The 20,225-nt window shown below is 42.3% G+C and overlaps 1 protein-coding gene across 8 annotated transcripts in view; it reads right to left on the bottom strand.

Annotated features, from left to right (window-relative positions):
- The window catches only part of LOC120554149 (receptor tyrosine-protein kinase erbB-4-like), a 300,052-nt gene that overhangs the window by 231,959 nt on the left and 47,868 nt on the right, over positions 1-20,225 (bottom strand). The window lies entirely within an intron of this gene.

Genomic DNA, 20,225 nt, shown 5'->3' with positions numbered 1-20,225 from the left:
TGGATGCTAAATTACTGCTCCATAGCCATGCCACATTACAAATCATTACGCTCTATTCATTCTCTCTCTTCAGACAATAGCTCTCACTTCAAAACAATTAGAGTGCAATGACACAAACCATTGATGAAAGTGGCGCCGTTAGTTAAAAGGACTGAAAATGATACAAATGATTTATGCGGAGACTTGGGAGAGCCACACTTTTCAACAAAAGCCAATTGACCCCCACCCCCCTCCCCCGCACCCACACTTGTGTGATTGAACCGTGGCGTAATCTGTCATTCAGTGTCGGGCACTGCCAAGATTTCATTTCAATAGAAACTAATGTGAGAAAAGCAATTATTCCACTCCCATAATGCACTACTTCAGCACAACGGTGACCTTTCCGTCTGTGATTGTTCATTATCAAAGTTTTTCTCCGCAGTGAATATACATGAATATCAACACTCTGGAGGACGGAATATTTAATCTCACCTCTTGTCTTTTCTCTCTGAAAACTGAAACTAATTTAAGTTTCTCAAATCCGAAACCATCGAAAACGAATCAATCGTGGTCACCTCTGTTAAATGCCGTATATATGCAACGTGGCATGTTTATCAGTTAAATTAGTTACGTTATATTTCCTCGGCCAATCCGACATGAGATTACAGGACAACATTGTAAATTATTATCATTATATATATATATTTTTTAAAGACACCCAGCAATTTAGAACTGCACACCCGAGGTTGGGAGACTTGCAACAGACGGATTAATGGAACAGAGGCGGAGATATCTCGACTTCTAGTCCTACACGCCAATAACACTGCTACACTTCCCATAATGCAACAGCTACTACTCTAATCTAGACAGACAGAAGACAATATGCAGCTGTTTGAGATTAGTAGTACTACTTATTACTTAGAAACTGACTGACATCCAAAATCAGTGGGTACCCCTTTTAAGTAAAGGGTGTGGTAAATTCAGTGGGCAGGTAAGAATATCTGATTTGATTTCAAATCAAGGCTCGGCCGCTGGATAATTTTAGGTCGTGACATACAAATGGTCAAGATATCCATCTAATGACACTGGGGCAGCAGCAGAGCATCATATGTATCACAATCAGCAGTAAAATGCCGTCTGAATAAAAGGAAACCACATTATGCTCCCCCTTTTGATTTTGCATCAAACCTTAATAAGAACATCTAAAATACAAGTCTGGTTGGAGGGGAAAAAAAATTATTAGAAATCTTATTGACTGTGCAAACCGCCAACAGTTACAAGTGATGTAAAATTGGACCTTAGAGCCATTAACACACCGACAACCGGGAACACACCGCAGGCGTATAGCAGCGTAGCGCAGCTATTTTTGTTAGGGCACCCATGTTATCCAATCCGGCCACACTGGGCGCGTAGCGTCTGCGCATGCCCGCGTACGGCAGCAATGGTTTCGGCGTCTCCTCTATTTTTTTTATTAAAACGGACAGGTTTGCGGTGATTTTGGATGTCTCGACTTCTCACAGCGAGACACACGATCAGGCACACGGAGAGAGAGAGAGAGAGAGAGAGAGAGAGAGAGAGAAGAGACGGACAGAGAGAGTGACACACACACCACACACACACACACACACACACACACACACACACACACACACACACACACACACACACACACACACACACACACACACACACTACAATTCCCCACTCATCCTGTCTCTTTCTATCGGGGAGAGAGAGCGAGAAGGACCGCTTTGTGACCGGTGCTTAGAAATACGAGTGCAGGGTGGAAGCCAGGCGCACGATCAGGCACCTATTTACGCCACGCGACACTTACGCGGGCGGTGCGTTCCCATTGCTTGACATTTGAGAGTAAAATTCTTGCTAAAGTGCAGTGAGTCATGATGTGATAACACAGCAGGGTATAGGGTATAAAGTTATCATCAAACTACTTTTTCCAGAAATCAAAATGTCATCAGAATTTCATCTCTATTTTTATGTACTATGCTTCCCTCAATACTTATTGACTACCAACCCACCTCCCTTCCCCCAACCCACCAGACCATCCGCCCACCTCTCCCACCCCCGTCCCCATTTACCCGACTACCCTGCACATTGCTGGCACCACACTAGGGTCCAATTGGGGTCATATCGCTCTGGGACCCCTGATGCTCCATCTTCTATCACTGTAAAATTGCAACTCTCTCTCTATAACATATAGTTTTGCATCTCGCGGGAAATTAAGCTTTCCTGTTTGAAAGGGAATAGAGGTGGCAAAGTTCTGTCTCTCCGGCTGGCGCACCCCAAAGAGACTGTACTTGGAGTGGAAAACATTTAAAGCATTTCTTAAACATCCCTCCATTAATAATTAATGTGACACAGAGGGGAAGAAAAGGATATCGAAAAGTATCAAAGTTTTTCACAAGGGCAATCAAACACTTCTGTTTAACTTTTAAGCAAGCGCTGCAACATGGCCGGATAAATGCTTGAGAGAAATTGGCAGCTCTGGCTGCTTCTAGATGTATGGAAAAGATCTAGCGGCTACTGCCTGCATCTGAACTCCTATCTCCCCTCAGTGTTTGTGCTACCCCTCACTGCGCAACCTCCTTTTCTCATTCTCCTCTTCTCTGTTTGATTTCTCGGGAGCTTGTCATCCCAGGCCCCGGCTTGTCCAAGAGACTCCGAGCCATTAAATATTCATCCGCTCTCATCAATTGCTCCCACAGTCCTTTTGGAGGAGGGGAAAAAAAAATGACATTGAATTATTCAGGGCCCAATCAGGGCTATTTCTGGAAACTGCCTCGACTTAGATGAGATGGCACAGCGGGCTCCAGTGTTTGTGTGTTTTGATGTGTGTGTGTGTGTGTGGGGGGGGGGGCGCCGTGAACTCGATGTCCATCCTCAAATGTTCTAATTACAGGCGTTCACCATTATGCAGGGGTTATCAAATACCTACTTTTCTCCTGACTACAATTTGCCATCACTGCTGCACGGCTGAAAGACTTCAATAGATCAACTAAACCGCTATATGATTCCCTGCAAGAAGATTGGTATTATCTTATATGTGCACAGATAAGGAGTGTGAGTACCCCTACAGAAAAACATACACACATACAGATTAAAGCTGTGCTTCCATCATGTCTTCACCCTTTAGCCCGAGCGTAAAAAACAGAATAAAGCTGGTCTGATCATGCAAGGACCAGTGAGCGAGTGATCTCATTCAGTCTTATAACAGGCCATGATGACTACTTCACATAGCTGCAAAGGAAAATGGAAAAAAACAAAAAAAGAGAGAGAGATCACAAACACATATTGCCATCTTTCCAAAGAGATCATTCACTCTGAAGAACCTCATTTAAAATGGACAGATTGCAGATGATGTTCTTTTGAAGGCCACAGAGCAGTGTTTCTCCCATGAAGGAATAACTAGGATGAGCAGAAAAACAGAAGGCAGAAAGGGGACATCTTAATCACAGCTCCGCTGAAGTGAGGAGGATTTTTTTTTTCTCCGCGCGGGGTCACGGAGGTCTTACTCCCGTGTCTAAAGATAGTAACATCTGAGACTAATTCGCCCAATAAAAGTGTCACTTACAGATAAGTACTATGAGCTGCTGTGCTCATTACTCTGAAAGCATAGGAATGGGCAGCCGAGTGTGAAATTTCAACACTGGCACATGAGGAGGATGGACACTAAAAACTGGGCGCCAAACGGTAAAAACCCAAGCACCTCGGTGCTGGACTCGGAATAAAGTGCTGCTACTACTCCAACATTGTAGACGACACTTTGTACATTGGACATGGAAAATAGATCTTTGATGAAAGTGACAGCCAGAGTCAGCAAGTTACCATCACATTAAAAAATAATTTGAAGGTCCCCTGCCACACGTATTTCATTACTTTGTGGTAATGTCTGAAGTTCTACCATGGACTCTAACATTTTTTGTGGAAAAAATGCCTTGATTACCTTGTTTCAAGTTTGGTATAGAAGGCCTGCAGGAAGACCCAGCTCGATTTCTGCCAGTTCTCATTAATATTCAACAAGCTAAGCTGTTTGAATCTGATTGGCTAACAGCTAGCCAATGAGAGCCTGGCTGTCAGCATCCTTTACCCAGCCCAACTGGACGAGCTCATGAATAGTAATGAGCTCAGGCATTGTGATGTCAGACTGACCAGCTTTTGTTATTGGCCTGATTTCTCTGCTTATTTCTTTTCAATGGCTAGAGCTGACAGAGGAGGTAGCAGTTCATTTTCATATTCACAACATAACACATATGGACCTAACATATTTCAAAAAAATACAAGGAAAAACGGTTTTGTGTGGCAGGGCACCTTTAAAAAAACCACACTAATAAAATAAAACAGAGACCCATCACTCCCTGTGTCTTGAGTTTTCAGTTTGAAAGAGCTCCAATTCAGTCATCCAAGGGCTTTGTGTTATCAAGGGTCAGTTTACAAAGTAAAATCATTCGTATCAATGCCGTGGTGACATTAATGTGTATGAGTGGTCATGTTTTTTTTGTTTTTTTCAAATTATGCCTCATTTTGAAGTGAACCTCTTTCGGTTTTAACATCTTGAATAGACCACAGACAACACTAAAAAGTGCATGCTCCCATTCCATTGAAGCGCCGCAACCCCATACCGAGCACAAATCGATAGCTATTCACTGTGGTCCATTCCACTTATTCATCATTTAAACATTTTACAGCACGGTCGTGGCTGAGCGGCTGCAGACAGGAATATTATACCTTTGGCAGCAGTTAAGAACTTCATGGTTTTTCGGCTTGTGAATGTAGTTTTGTTTTGATGCGCTCTCATAAATACATCTTCAAATGGGTAGAGGGAAAGGTCAGGCTAGGATATACCATGCTTAACTTTTCATTAATACGTCCTTCTGTTGCAAATTGTGTTCAGCGCTAAGAGCTAATTATTTAACATTATAACCAATATATCAAACTGTAACCTTCCTGATTATGTGCCAGACATACACAAAAGGTGATTCAAAAAAGGTCAAATAATCAGCAGATTCTTCTTCAACAGAGGTTACGTGGACATCACGTCAGAGTGGGGATAACATCTGTGTGCGATGGGGAGGTCATTCTGCGTCCCCGAGTGATGGAACCCCCCCGATCAGTCCCAGAAGTGCCCTTCCCTTCTCTCTTCGGAGCTACCCTCCCCAGGCCCTGAGTAATGAAAACAATTAACATCTCTAATTACCATCCTAAATCAGCGTTCAACACGCTACCCGCTGATTTGATAGACTGCCTGAGTTACGAGCTGCTCCCAATCGAACAGCGCGCAGCGTAAAGACTTTACTGCAGGGCGATTGAGCCTGCCAGCCTCTCGCAGGGTAAATAAATCTCAGGAATATGGGCACAGAAAGCCATGTTATCAACTCAAAAAAAAAGTCCATAAGGGGACTCGGGCATCTGGCAAAAGGCCTACAGCTTCCGTGGTGCCCGAGTGTTAAAGCTACTTGCCCCTGAGGTAATGGCCTAATCACTCAGTACAAACCCAGCTCGTCAATGGCATTCATCATTACATTTGTAAATACCACGTCTGCTGATGAATACAGGTATTTGTCATCTGTCTCAGCTGAGCGGGTTTGTTTAATTTTTTTTTTTTTTGTATTCCACAGTGCTGACAGGAGACTCACTGCAGGGGGCTGAACGGTACATGCTGAGCGTTAGCCCAGCAAAACACCTGCTTGTCTCGGTGCTAAATCTGCTTTTGCTATCACGTTCGGTTTTTATCATTGCCACTCATGGGAGGGCGGAGGGCGGAGCTCAGCGTTACAACCAAGTAAACGAAGACGGAGCGTCAATGTTTAACGAGCGCATCAGCTCGGTTTTATTAAAAGAGCAGCAGAGTTTTATTAAGAAGATAACAAGTAGAACAAGATAAAGAAAAAAAGGGTCATTTTTTTTTCCCCCTCGAGAGGATACAGAGTGAGAGAGGTATGAAGAGAAAGAGTCAGCAAGGGACAAAGACAGAGAAAGGAGGAAAGGGCAAAAGCGTAGAGCGAACAAAGAGCATCTCTTCTCTCCTGCCTTTTTTTTTTTTTTTCTTCTCCTGGTGCGTTGTGGGAGAGATGTAGCAGTGACAAGAGAAATGTTAACTCGCCTGTACTTTGGAATAACAATACCCTGCGCTGGCAGGCAGATAGCTGGTGACAAAGCCTCCCCTGACTGAGGCACGCAGGAGAGGGATAAAAAATGAGCCGGCGCCTATCCTCCCGGCGCGACCCACCTCGGCTCTCATTGTGCACAAACACACACACACACGCACACACAAGAGCTTGAAAACAAATAACACAAATAGCAGCATGCCCCAATGACTTTTCTCAGACAAATGCACAAAACATGAACACCTACGTGGCAAAAGAATAAATAAAAAGCAAACCCATCCCAACCGGTTTCTCGCTTTGTTGTCTCTGATCAGTTGCAGAACACGCTGAAAGGATTAAGCCGTTTGCCACCGAGCGAACTCGTACTATATAGGATATCTCTACCTCCCATCGCAGTGGGTCTTAATAACCGGTAAGTACTCTAGCAAAAAGCGTGGCCCTATCAATCGATCCCTGTCCTCACCTGTTCACAAAAGACACAATCTCACACACTGCGTAGTGTTCTAAAGACTACAGACAGGAGTGATACACACTCATTCCCCTCTGGGGTGGGGGGGGAGCCAGGAGTCTTCAACCGCAAGGAGGAAAATTATTGGATTACTGTGAAGAGCGATAGTATGGGGACCCCAACTCCTATGGAGGGGGGATGTAAATAAGAAAAACGAATATACAGTAAGAATACCTACTCCAGAGCTTCTACAGCAGGCCTGAATGCCACTTTCAATGACGATCAACATTGCATAAAATAAAACCAGAAAATAGTGAGTAGAGGTGTCACGGGGAAATACAAGTATGGGCTGTTGATGCCGTTAACAGCCACAGAGTCTATCTATACGGTGCTGACATGGCGGAATATACAGGAAAAAGCCATGCATCTTTGTAGTTGTTTGGTGAGTGTGTGCTGTGGTCTGACAGCAAATCAGGACTCCACACTGAGTACGTTTACATGCACACCAATATTCTACTATTATTCCGAATATGACAATATTCCGAATTTGATACAGGTATCATGTAAACAGCATATTCCGGTTGGATATTCCGAATAAGGCCTTTTTCCGAATATAGCATTTTCCGATGAAGACATGTGGGATATTCCGGTATTATTCGGGTTTTAGAGGCATTCTTTGGACATGAATACAGCGCAGTCGGAATATGCAGCTCATTCTGGGTTTAAACCGCAGTTTGCGGCCTCTTGCCTGTTTACGGCTTATGGTCAGCTCTGTGCGTTGCTACGGTTGCTGTAAACAAACCAACCAGCCAACAGTTTGCAAGGCTGCAGACCCGATAAGAAGGAGAAACACAGCTACCTTTAAACATTATCAAAGACTTGGATATCAACAGGTTTTTGGATATTTGCACACATCGCTACGCCGACCTTTACGAGAAGCTGGTTTGAAGGGATGAAAGAGGGACGCTGTGTTCACACGCTCCAACAAGTCCACCGCCGCTGGTAAACTTTGAAAAAAATCCTGTTTTGCACGGCTACATGTAAATGGGAATATTAGTGGAATATTCACTTTCATTAGCCATGTAAACAGATTAGTCAGAATATCGTCTTTTTCGGAATTAGGGCAAAAAACTGAATATTATGTGCAGGTAAACATAGTCAATGAGATTCATGGACCAGTTGACCGTGATTTTGTGATTTAAATTAGGATTGTCCGCTCTGAATGATAATATAACGCAGGTAATAATGGATGTGGTTTAAAATACTATATCAAACACTGAGGTCAAGGTTGTTTCATGAATATAAATGCACTTAATAGGACTAATGATTAATTGTGCGTTGATTTAGAAAATTGACCGATTGCTAAGCTCTACCTCCCTGAGTTTTCTATTCTGGCACAGCAAATGTGCAGTTTACAAATGAAATCTGTGGCAGTCCAGCTAAAACTGCAACATAAGGTAGTAGCTAATGCCCCTTGTATTTGAAAATATTGCTACATTACTAGTCTAGGTTTGATGTGAACTTTCCCAGTAATGAAGTGAATTACACAACTAGAGGCTGCAGGCAGACATGTAGCTGTCTCTATCTAGCATCTCAGCACAAATGCCCTTTTAATTTAATGATCATAAAATTAGAAAAGTACCAAATACCCCCTATCCAACAATTCTTTTCCACACTTCACCCAGGTCATAGTAACCAAAGCAAGCACAACAGTGGATAGCCTATGATTTGAAATTTGCCTAGAATACGTGGGAGTCCATCACTGGAAGTCTCACCATAGTGCTTTGGATGAGTAAAATGGATGGGCTTTGGATCAAAAACAGCCAAGTAAACAGCCTGAAGCTGTAGAAAATGTTGGCGCCATAAAGCCAGCGGCAGAAAAATAAATAAATGTCAACTCCACACAAAGCGCATCAACAAACAATATCATAAAAAGGGGATTTCATTGAGGGATGGAAGATGGATTAGATGGGAAAGGATCACCAAAAAAAAGCATCTCCTTTTGATAACACCTGTCGCTATAGTTTCCAGCAGCTGAAAATAAGTTGAACCAATTATAAACCTATTATAAGGGGTGGTAATGGAGAGTATCTGTGAATATGCAAAAGGATAAACACTAATAAGTAATGGTTCTTGAACTGTAACTGCTATTTCAGGTGGATCTGTCTCCTTGCAAGAAATATAAAAAAAAAAACAGAGTTGCAAAAGTGACGATTCTAGCTGTCCACCCTTTCATCACCTTCCCTCCCACAAGCCTCCAGAACAACAGCTGGATTGGAAATCATCCAGCAAATCAAACCAGGCTTGGTTTGATTTTGATGGGACGCAGGTGCCGGAAACACAACCCGATCCCTGCCAGACGTGATATCCGTAACAGACTGAAACAATAGACGATCGGAGACAATGAAACAGCCGCATTATGTTTGTCCTTGTCACATCACATCAGTCTGGATGGTGCTGACTAGAGAAGAGCCTCTTTTCGTATGGGGAGGTGTGTCCACGGTTGCCATGCCAGGGGTGGCTGGCACATCATCAAAGCATTTGGGTACTCTCTTTATCAAGGTTTCACTAATACAGGCTTTTGAATGGCGATTACATTATTTTTGGCCCTAAGCCGATTACAGCTGGTACTTCATGTTGCACTGGTTTAGTTCCTTAATGGGAATACCCTTAAAAAAAATGAAGTATTCTTAGAGGTACTGAGAGGATGTGTTGGTTTTAGGACATTTTATATGGTCTTCCAGTGTGAGAAACCTTTTGAAAATGCCCTTTTTATGTGCCTGCGTTCCCTCTGAGGGCATAATGAACAGGGAGCTTTGCTCAGTTAATGGATATCTATGGGACTATAAAAGTAGCTTATTTGAAAACTAGACTACTTTTCTAAAGATGGATGGCCAGTCTAACTAAAGCGCATTGTCTACTGCCACATTATACTTTTTATATGTTATGTATACGACATTTAAACACGCACTTCTATCTTGCATAATAATAAATAAATTAATACTAAAATACCTCAACTGCCACTTTCATTGTAGTGAACTCAATCTCCAAGTTTATCAAGTCAAGTTGTCAGAGATAGTGTTAAGAATGTGGCATAGTTACAGAATACATTGATATCGCATTATAACCATTATATCACAATTGGGTACGACTGATTGTACACTACCTTAACTTTAGGGATATTTTGCCCCAATTCTATCTTTTGAATTTAAACACCCTTCTGTTGACAAAACAAAAGTCCTCGTTAAAACAGCTACTTCTGGCTTTGAGGAGAACATAGCCAACAAGGAGGTCATATTTTGGCAAATCTATAACTCTTTGTAACATATAGAGCACTTGACTGGACAGCAGTGGTTTGGAAAGTACCTATGCATGTTTTGATGCAACTCCAAACTTTTCTTACGCCACAGACGTCTCGATACTCAAAAGGTAGACTTCGGTTGGAGTATCCCTTTAACGAGAGCCCCATATCAGCCACATACTGTATATCTGTATATCAGCAGACCGATGGATCGGTCTGACCCTCAACTCACACCTCATCCAAAATTAGAGTGTAGAGTGGATTTCAAATTGGCCTGTCATGTCCGAGTGTATGAGTGCTTGGTGGAAAGTTAAAAGCGGACTGGCGCACACGAACACACAAATCCCCCTTGCCCTTGTTTACTGTACGTTGTGTGCGGTTGCCAAGCAACGAAAGAAACTTTTGCATGTGGGCCTGCCTTGCCGCTTTACCATTGTTAGCTGCTGCGGAACATTGAGAGTGGGGTATCGCATGTAACCTTGGTGTGTTTTCAGTGTGAGCTTGCCTGTGTTGTTGCTACAAAGGCTTGTTTGCGCTCAGTCCTTGGTGCCCCGGCAGTCCAATTGTCATAAAAGTCACAAGGACATGTGCACAGGACCACTCAGATTGCATCCTTTCTATCACCGAGGTGTGGGGTAAAAAAGGTTTTGGTGCGGCGAGATGTCCTAAACTTAAAATCTACCTTGAAATGTGCAAAGCTCTAAGAGGAGACCTGAGGAGAGAGAGATAAAAAAACAAACAAAAAAAAACTACAACCTTGAACCAAGTAGATGCAGCACAAACCAAATAAACATTTCAAAAACTTCACTGAAGAATTTGGAAATTGATTACTTGGCCTTCATGTGGCTTCGTAAATTGGCTCCGGAGCAGAGGGTGAAATTGTGTTACAATTAGTCTTGTGTAGAGGTGGGCCCAGCTGCTGCAATATGAACCTTGGTTTATGAGAGCAGCTGTGACCAGAATGGGGCGAGAATATTGAGGGACTCCCACCATGCCTTCACCTATTGGGAGGACTGTCCACAGCCAAATGGATCAAGAACAAATAACCACTATAGCGGCATCAATATCTGCCAAGTATTGATCTACCACCACCTCTGGCTCTGTCGGGTGGAATACACAAGCAACCTGGGCTCCTTCTCTATAAACTGCAGGTATTTCTTTCGAGTATTTTTTCCCTAGTTTTATGTGAATTTTTGTCTAAAATGCAGCGGTCGTTAGATTTTCTTTGCAACTCCTGGCAGGGCGGTTTTTCAACACGGAGAGATTTAGTGGTGGTGTCAAAGAGACACAATAATATGAAAGCCTCATGAAACATACCTTGGCGTCTCGCCTCCCTCCCCCTCACCCCTTCAGTTATTCAACAGCTGACAGGGTCCAGCAGGTGGCACATGGTGGTGCCCGTTGAGTGTATGCATGCCTGGTTAAAAATAACCTTAACCCTGACACTAGCCTGAATGCTCCTCACATAACAGACATAGTCTACCGGGTGCCCCAACTGCGCCTCCTCCATTCCAGCAAATGCCTGGTTTATACACAACATTCGTACACGCTTGGGCTGTTTGAGAGGTTCTTTCTGATTTTTTGGAAGGAAACCATTCCAGCAGCTAATTAACCTGCAGTCCAATCTATTCTATTCAAGTAGAATTTTACACCAGGCGGTGGAGTTATCTGAGAAAACTCAGGGCAGAGATGCATTTACTGCTTGGAACAGAGACCATATGTGTATGTAATCCTGCATGCCCTTTGCTCCCTTCAGCTTCCTTCCTTCACCTGTAATTTTCTAGTTGAAAAAGATTGACTTAACTTTTTTTTTTTTTCTTTCTTTTTTTTAAAACAGGCTGCTACTCTTGATTCTTAGTCTGTGTAAAAAGGCGAAAAGGCCGACACAAGAGGGAAGGCTTTTATCAGAATCAAGCCTTGACTTGCATGTGATTAGAGAAGTGGGAGTACGAACTGTTACGTGATCCCTGGGCATTATTAAGGCTCACTTAAAATGTTAAAAGCCCCATTTTAACAGTTTGTTGCTCAGTGGAGCCTGAAAAGAAAAGATTGACTACCACTCCAAATGACTGAACCTTTTCTTTCTTCCAACAAGCCATTTCTACAAGTTCTAAATATTTTATAAAGTGTAATCATCTTACTCTTTATCTGTCGCTGCATAATAAAGAGACGCCTACTCTGCCACAATGAACAGTACCACACATGTTAAATGAAATGTGTTAAACTAGAATGGCCATGACGTTGTCTAGTGTCTGTATTTTCATTTAAAATTGATTTTGTATAAATTACACAAAAGGCAAAGAAAACATGATACATTTTTACCTATTTCGGCCATACACGGTCATATTGACCACACAGATTTTTGCGGTGTAATTTATAATCTTTTCGCGCGGTTGAAGGTGCATCTTGGTCGCTTAGTAACTATCGTCTCTGCCAGAGAAACGTCACTAGGGGTTCTCAAATAACAAGTGTGGGTATCACCAATGGGCCGAAGGCAAAGCCAGTAATGTACTACAGTAAGTATGGCGTGGATGTCCTGTGGAACGTCATGGACACAGACTAATGCAGCAGGAACGTTGTGGATGGCTAGCAGAAAGTGTAAAGTGCTCCGTGATAACATCCAGGGGATCACCAAACCCTGCCAGCGAGGCGTGTCTCTGCTCTGATCTACGAGGAGACCCACGCCGCGCTGAAGGTGTTCCTGGAGAACGTGATCCGCGACGCCGTCACCTAACACAGAGCACGCCAGGAGGAAGATGGCGACCACCATGGATGTGGTGTACGCTCTGGGTTACGTGTCAAACTATTTCTTTGGACAGAGTCAGGCTAGCTGTTTCCCAATGTTTCCAGTCTTTATGCTAAGGTAAGCTAAATGGCAGCTGGCTGCACCCTTATGTATTTACTGTACAGGCATAGTTGGTATCAATCTTTTCAAAAACATACTTCCCAAAATGTCAAACTATTCCTTTCAGAAACTCAAAGGCTTAAAGAACCCTTTACTTGTAGTTTTCTAGAAAATTACAAGTGGTACTAAGGCAAGCGAAGCTCAACCGCTGCAGGTTTGTAAGGGAAATGTATTACTATATCTTCCTATGATATGCCCGCTGCAGCCATTTTAAATCACTATGTTCGAGCCTGGTTCTTGCTGCAGCTGTGGCACTTTGCAGTGACAGTGAGTTGTGCTCTGTAAGCACTTAGCAAGGCAGGTCTTAGACATCTACCTCCTCCAGAAACAATGGAGGTTTGCTGGGAAGAGGCAGCAAGAAGGGCGGCCGATGTCTATTTTAATGCGTGGTGATAAACAGGCTGACAGTGTTGTCGGCGGTAGGGCCCTTGTTGCCTTCCTCTTCCCCGTTTCTTCTCCCTATCTCATCTTCTCTGCTTCGGCAGGGTGACGGGTCCACGGCTCTGACACATGTGGAGTGTATCTGTCACAGGACAAAAGGCAATCGGTCCAGCCATCCGCCCCAATACGGGGGCCCTTTTCGTCTCGTTGTCACCGGTACGAGGGGGGTAGTGATCAGGGAAGCTCTCTCCCTCCTCCGCACACATGACATAACAAGTACTCTCTTGCTCTCTCTTTTTCTTTCCAAGCATTTTTTTGTTACTATTTATTTTTTCTCAGCAGCGTCGTGAGGAGAAAGTGAGAAAGCTTACTAGGGAGTGTGGTAGCAGAAAATTATGTTATCATCAAAAGAGTCTAAATTTGTAATCCTGAGAGCAGAAATTAGATGTCAATACTAACTTTAGTATTGGAAAAAAATCAATACAACAAACAACAAATTAAGATCACGACTGGGACAACCTGAGAGTATCAAGCGACCTCCTGATAACACAAATACGCATGTTGTGCAACTGTGTAATAACTTTGTCCTTGTATGCGTGGGTCCATTCCAGGGACGTCACTAGGATTGAAAGACAGGGGGGGCTTAGCCCCCAGGGTATTTGTAACTTGCACTTGCAAAATCTTTGCACTCACATCTTTCGTTACTGTATTAGAGCTACACTTATGTCAACCACCAGTCAAGAAACCAATATGTTAACAAGTCAAAAGTGACAGACCTATCCTCTTCTTCCATTTCTACTCTGATCCTTCTGTCTTATCCTTTAAGATAAAACAAAACCATGAGGCTAATTTCATGACTTTGAAATGCAAATTGGTCACATGAAACAACATCCAAAATGTCCAAAAACAGACAAACAGAGGCCAGACAGCTAATAAATTGGTAAGTTAAACAAATATGACAAATAGCAGTAAAAGAAAAAGAAAAAAATGGGCATCATTGCATACTTTATCATGTAAGATATTAATACGGATCCTATTTAAAGTGGCTACTGTCTAAATACAATAACCTGATGGCGGAAGGAATAAAAGATTTGGAGTAATAATTATTGTATGTACTGTATGTAGGATTGCTTTCATTTTATTTTCACGTGTATCTGTGGGTATGTGCTCATCTTTAGCCTAGCCTACATTTAAGCAACATCTACGTATTTATTATTATATCTTATTTAATTTATCACAGCCAATTAATGCAGAAAGTTAAATTGGTTGGAATATAGCTAGCATATATAATAAATATAATGAAATAATTTAGTTTAGGCTATGCATAGTACCTAGACCTGCCAACAAATGCTTATTGTTAGAAGAAAACCCAACAATCCTTAGACCTATAGACCACTACTGACCTCAATCAGAATCAACTGCCCTGCCAATCTCCTGCTTCTCTTTCTCTCTGCTGAAATATCTTCCAATATCCATCTCATCTGCTCAATGAATTGAAGGATACAACGGTACAATAGCATTAACAGGGACCCTATGACATTTAGTTTTCAGTGACAACAACATTCTATGGGGATTGATATTGTTTTAGAATATGCCTACTATAGAGATAGGTTATATTATTGGCAATGAATAAAGAGTTGTGATTAGCTTGCTAAGTTAACCATTTCTTGTACAGGCATGAAAATGGGTCAGGGGTGAAAAAGGTGAGAAGGATATTACCCCTCTAGGGAGGTCCGGGGCCATGCTCCCCCGGAAGAAAATTTTAAATATTCCAGATTTTAAAGCATCAACCTGATGCATTTTGAGATGCACAGTGTAATATTTCAATATGCACTCATTCAAGTTAATTTGACTGGCAAAACAGTTAAATTCCTTCTGACATTACACAATAATAAAAGTCATAATTTTTAAAGACTAAAAAGTTTTGGATCAATTTTTACTTTTTCCAACCATATGTTAAATTAAGAGTCAATGTGGATTTACATATTGCAATAATATCATAATCCTACAATGAATCATTGTGAAAACTAAAATTTACTACTTTGGCCAGGTCATCATCAAAAAAGCGAATTAGTACATTCATGATTTTGTCCATGTTGATATTAGCTGCTTTATTTACATTTATTAAAAATGTCAAATTGTTTATCTTTTCATATAGCTAGACGTCTAAACTCTGGGACAAGGCCGCTATGTTTAAATACCTGCCATGCTGATTCCAAACAGACAGCTTTGTCAAGGCAGTTTGGGCTTCAGATTGACTTTTACAAATCATGTTCCGCTATGAACGTGCACACACATATTGTTTGTATCACGGTCGGTCAGTAAAGGCGAAGTCGCAGTCTTAACGGTAGCGGTCGTTGCCGGTAACTTACTCGTACGACAGAGTGCACGGACCGAAGCTTTGTGACCACTGACCAGCATCTAATGACTAGCAAGCCCTGTCTTACCGCTGCTGCTGTCCAAAACATGTGCTGCAGAAGCACCCGGCTCCCTCAATTTGAGGCACAAAGTGCTAAACGGCTTCCCATCTCCACCCTTTTCTTCTTGTCCTCCATTCATGCCCAGCGCCATTTGTTTTTAACTACTTTCTCAACTAAAGCTGCCTGTATCTACAAGTTTGATAAACTTTGCCTACATTTGTTTTTAGCCGCGTTACCACGGAGATCACACCGGCACCGCACTCTAACATTTCGGCAAAGACCCGCCCTACTTTGCATCTGATTGGCTAGAACTCGTTTCATTGGTTGGCGGAAGTTCGATGATTGGTTAAATCCATAGACAGTATGGTTAAATCCAGCGCATTAAAACAAATCCCATGTCGACTTTTTAATTTATTTATTTTTCTAAAATAGTCATACGGCAGAAATCGGGCACCAGGCCCGAATACTTATACACCCTCCCCCCTTAAACATTTTCTCATCGAATCTACACGATTCACGTAGGTCACCTATTTTGGTTTCAAAACGGCGAATTTCGCAGAAAGGTGAGTGATTTTCATGTCTGCTTGTATTTCCCTCGTTCGCTCTAGCTAGACTTATAGTTTTCCATAGCAAACCAAAATATCCCCTTTCCTTTACCTCAAGAAAACATAGCTAAAAAGGTAAGCAGGTCATTAAAAACAACTTACAATTTCACTCTGTATCACTACGTGTAATCAATCTTCCTTTCACCATTAGCGTGTGTATCGGTGTGTGTGTGTAGCAAGTTCAGACCAAAGAGTAGCGATGAGACGAGATGAATCCTCCAGTTACTCACAACGCTCTGAAAGCTGCCAGTTCACACCAATGCAACGAGACGGTGCGGTGCATCATCTTGATAGCACAACGACTCTCTACTTATGTCTAACTTCTGACTTTTCAGCTATTTTTTTGTAGCTATATATATATATATATATATATATATATATATATAATTTGTTGTGTCTAAATATCAATGAGGATGAATCGAATTGTTATTGTTGTTCTTATTATTATTTAGGGGGGCTTAGGAACATTTTGGGGTAGCTTCAGCCCCCCTAAAATAGGCCTAACGACGTCCCTGGTCCATTCACATAGCACTGAGGACTCACAAAAATAAAAATAAAAAACATTAAGCAAATAGATGAAACTAGAGAAAGCTACTGAGGAAATGTGAGAGCAGGCACAAGACTGCCCACCTCTTCTGCTCCGGGAAAAAAAACGACACCTTCCTGAGGCTGAGGCTGAAAAAATAAGGAAGTTAATGAAGTAATTTAGCAAACGGAAATGTTTTCATTTAAATAAATGCCCCATTTGGTCACATATCCAAGACAACTGACAAGGAGCTCCGAGATAAACACCCCTAAAGCCTTAGTTTCAGATGTGTGATAGGGCCCGACGGTGCAGCTCGGGCGTAGATAAAGATAGGCACCACATCAGGTCACATCACATCACATCACATATATAGACCCTGCCGCATCCAGCCAGAAAAGGGAAGGGGTATCAAAAGGCTCGGCAGAGAGAGGGGCGATGGGATTGCCGACTCAAACGCAGAGTGGAGGAGGATGGAGGATGGGGGGGGGGGAGTGGAGAGTTTGTGTGACCAGCTTTCTGCCTGTTGGGTGCCAAGTTTGTCTCTCTGTAATATTGTTGTCTCTCTTTATCTCAGTCTCCCTCCCTCTCTATTTGAAGCCGCAGTAAACACAGGTGTTTCTGTCTTTACTCGGCCCGGCCTCTCGGGCGGGGATATTGGAACGACTCCTGCAAAGTTCTCATTTTTGTTTAACCGCTGCGGTTTGTGCTCACCAACTGTCTTTGTGGGGACGTTTTCGGACTGCGCCACCACACACACAGACACGGACACACACACACACCTACAGTTTGAGTGACTTACTAAAATGACTTTTACTGTCCAGCTGTCACAATCTAGGGGAAAGAGGCTTGTGGTCGCCTTCAGCTGTTATCATACACTCACAACAAAGAGTAGTGGTGAGTGTGTAAGTTTATCTGCCCTGGCTTTTGCATTTCAGGCAACATACAGGCCTAACCATCTGATTGGTGGAACTCGTAAAGAACGTCTAAAGTCACTACTTAAATTAATAGTTTACTTGCTTCCTGGGCAGGTTAGATGAGAGGATCAATACCACTCTCATATAATAGGCAGTCTGCTAAATATGAAGCTACAGCCAGCAGCTGATTAGCTTAGCTTAGCATAAAGACTGGAAACAGGGGGCTCTGTCCGAAGGTAAAGAAATCTGCCTACCAGCACCTCAAAAGCTGATTTATTAAAATGTTCTTCACATTAACAACATAGCACACATGGTGAGTGGTATTGATCTTTACATCTAATTCTCGGCAAGAAATCAAATAGGCATATTTCCCAAGTCATACTTTCCAAAATATTTGACAGGTAGTGAAGGACGGTGCTTTTTAAAATTGATTTTTTTGTAAAACTATATTCTAAGCTTTAAAACGTCTTCTGAATTTGTGTGGTTTAAACTGCAAAGGCAACATGATATCGTAAATTAAACACTGTCCATCTTTCCGGACTACCATAGTCTCGGTAAAACTAAATGTAATGTTCAGTGTGCAACATGCATTACCAATGATGTGTTCTTTCCTAGGCGAATATACTTTTCCCTCTAGTTGAACAACCCCAGCCTTTACGGTTTCTTTTCCATTTCTTAAAGGAAACCCACGCCCTTGATTTCTTGTATTTGCTTTCAAATGCTACTGTATATGCCAGACTTGCAACTCCAACTGTGTGTGTTCATGTTCAGGTGCCAGCACTGAGGCTTGGCTCAAAGCAGGCAGGGCCACCAAGAGGGGCAGGTGCACTAGGGCATTGTCCATCTGGCCATAGTGGGCAGGACAGGTGTTACCTGTCAGCAGTTAGAGGAGAGAGAGAGAGAAAAAAGAAAAAAAAAAAAAAAAAAAAGAGAGAAAAAAGATAAGAGAGAGAGAGAGAGAGAGAGAGAGAGAGAGAGAGAGAGAGGTACTCATAACAGCTATTGCTTAGAGTCAGTGTCCATTGATGTCTAATTGAGAGGAAAGAAGCAGGCTGAATACCTCAGAAGGCAAAATAATGAAAAGGTATGTAGTCTGTCACTTGTGGACATGGTTATTATCCTCTCTGGTGAAAGCCTTCTCCCTAAAACATTACTGGCACACACAAGTAAATACATCCAAAACAGATGTGCACACACACACACAAAGAAATCACCTCAATTACATTGGCCCTGTCAACCAGGCCGATTTTCTCCATTATCCGTAGCAATAAGGGAAACATGTTTCCATCTAATTGTCAAGCAAATTTTAAGCAACCTTTTAAAATGTCGCAAAACAGAAGAAAAAAATGCGAGAAAAGAAAATGCGAATTAGAAGCCCTTCTATCATTTACAGCAAATAAACTGGACTACGCAAAGAGTAGTTTCGTCACAAGTTGACGTTACGCATGGTTGTAGATTGCCAACCGGCTTGCCAAATCAAAGAGTTCTTCGGCTAAATGGAGAGAGGTAGCATTGTACAAGTTGGCCACCCTTGCAGATACAGGGTTAGGGCAGAGACATTTGGTGTCAGGAAGACACCCGTTCACCTCTGTGTATACGCGGTGTGAAGGGCCATACTATTTAAGCTGTTGAACCAATTCGGCAATATACCCAACGTGGCTGAGGCGCAGGCTACAGCGCACCGCAACTCCACCACGCACCTTGGGCCACAAGTGCACACTGGATGTGACCCATTTCCCCATCCGATGGATACCGGGACTAAAGTCAGGTGAGTTACATGTTCGCTACATCACAATTTATTCGGCAAAGCTGTTTCCATTAGGGCTGTGCAATTAATCAAAATGTAATCGTGATTATGATTTCTGGCTCCCAACGATCACAAAAACAGAATAATCGAGAAAAACAATTGTTTAGCTCATTACGTTTTGCAAGTAAACTCTTATTTTCTCTTGTGTTCTGAATGAAAAAATAAAGTTTAAATAGGAAAAGTATTAAGGCAAATTTCACAGATGTGTTTTTTTTACTGTTGATTTATTTAACTTTTTCCACAGTTTTTTTAAGTTCAATAATTGCAACATCTTTCCAGAAGTTAACGAGTAATCGTGTCAAATTATCGTGATTTCAATATTGACCGAAATAATCGTGATTATGTTTTTTTCCATAATCGAGCAGCCCTAGTTTCCATCTCCCATTTTGCGCATTAACTCTTTTTCGGAAAAGGCAAAAGCCACCTCAAGCTTTTTCCGAATTCTGCCGTTTCCATCAACAAGTTTTAAGTTTTAATGCGATACTTAAAAATGTGTATAAAAATACGTTGATGGGAAGGAACCCCACTAGTGAGAGTCGTTAGCCAAAGGTAAGCTCACGGCCAAACCTATCTGGTGTGGAACAGCAGAGCTCAGCAAAACTGGACATTAAATTGGCAATCAGCAGAAAACCCCCCTGCTCCTTCTGGCTCACACACACCTGTACGCTGACTTTCTCAACCTCTGCCATGTTTGTCCGTCAATTTGTGCAGCACCTCTCCATTAGGTGGGCGCTGACGTGGCAACTCCTGGCCTGAAAACAATGTTGATACTCATCATTGCTGCTAACAGATTTCATGCTGGACCACTCTTAACCTG

This window comes from Perca fluviatilis, chromosome 24 (genome assembly GCF_010015445.1).
Source record: "Perca fluviatilis chromosome 24, GENO_Pfluv_1.0, whole genome shotgun sequence".
Taxonomy (NCBI): Eukaryota; Metazoa; Chordata; class Actinopteri; order Perciformes; family Percidae; genus Perca; species Perca fluviatilis.
The sequence above is the reverse complement of the archived record's forward strand: the minus strand, read 5'-3'. Positions and strand labels throughout refer to the sequence as shown.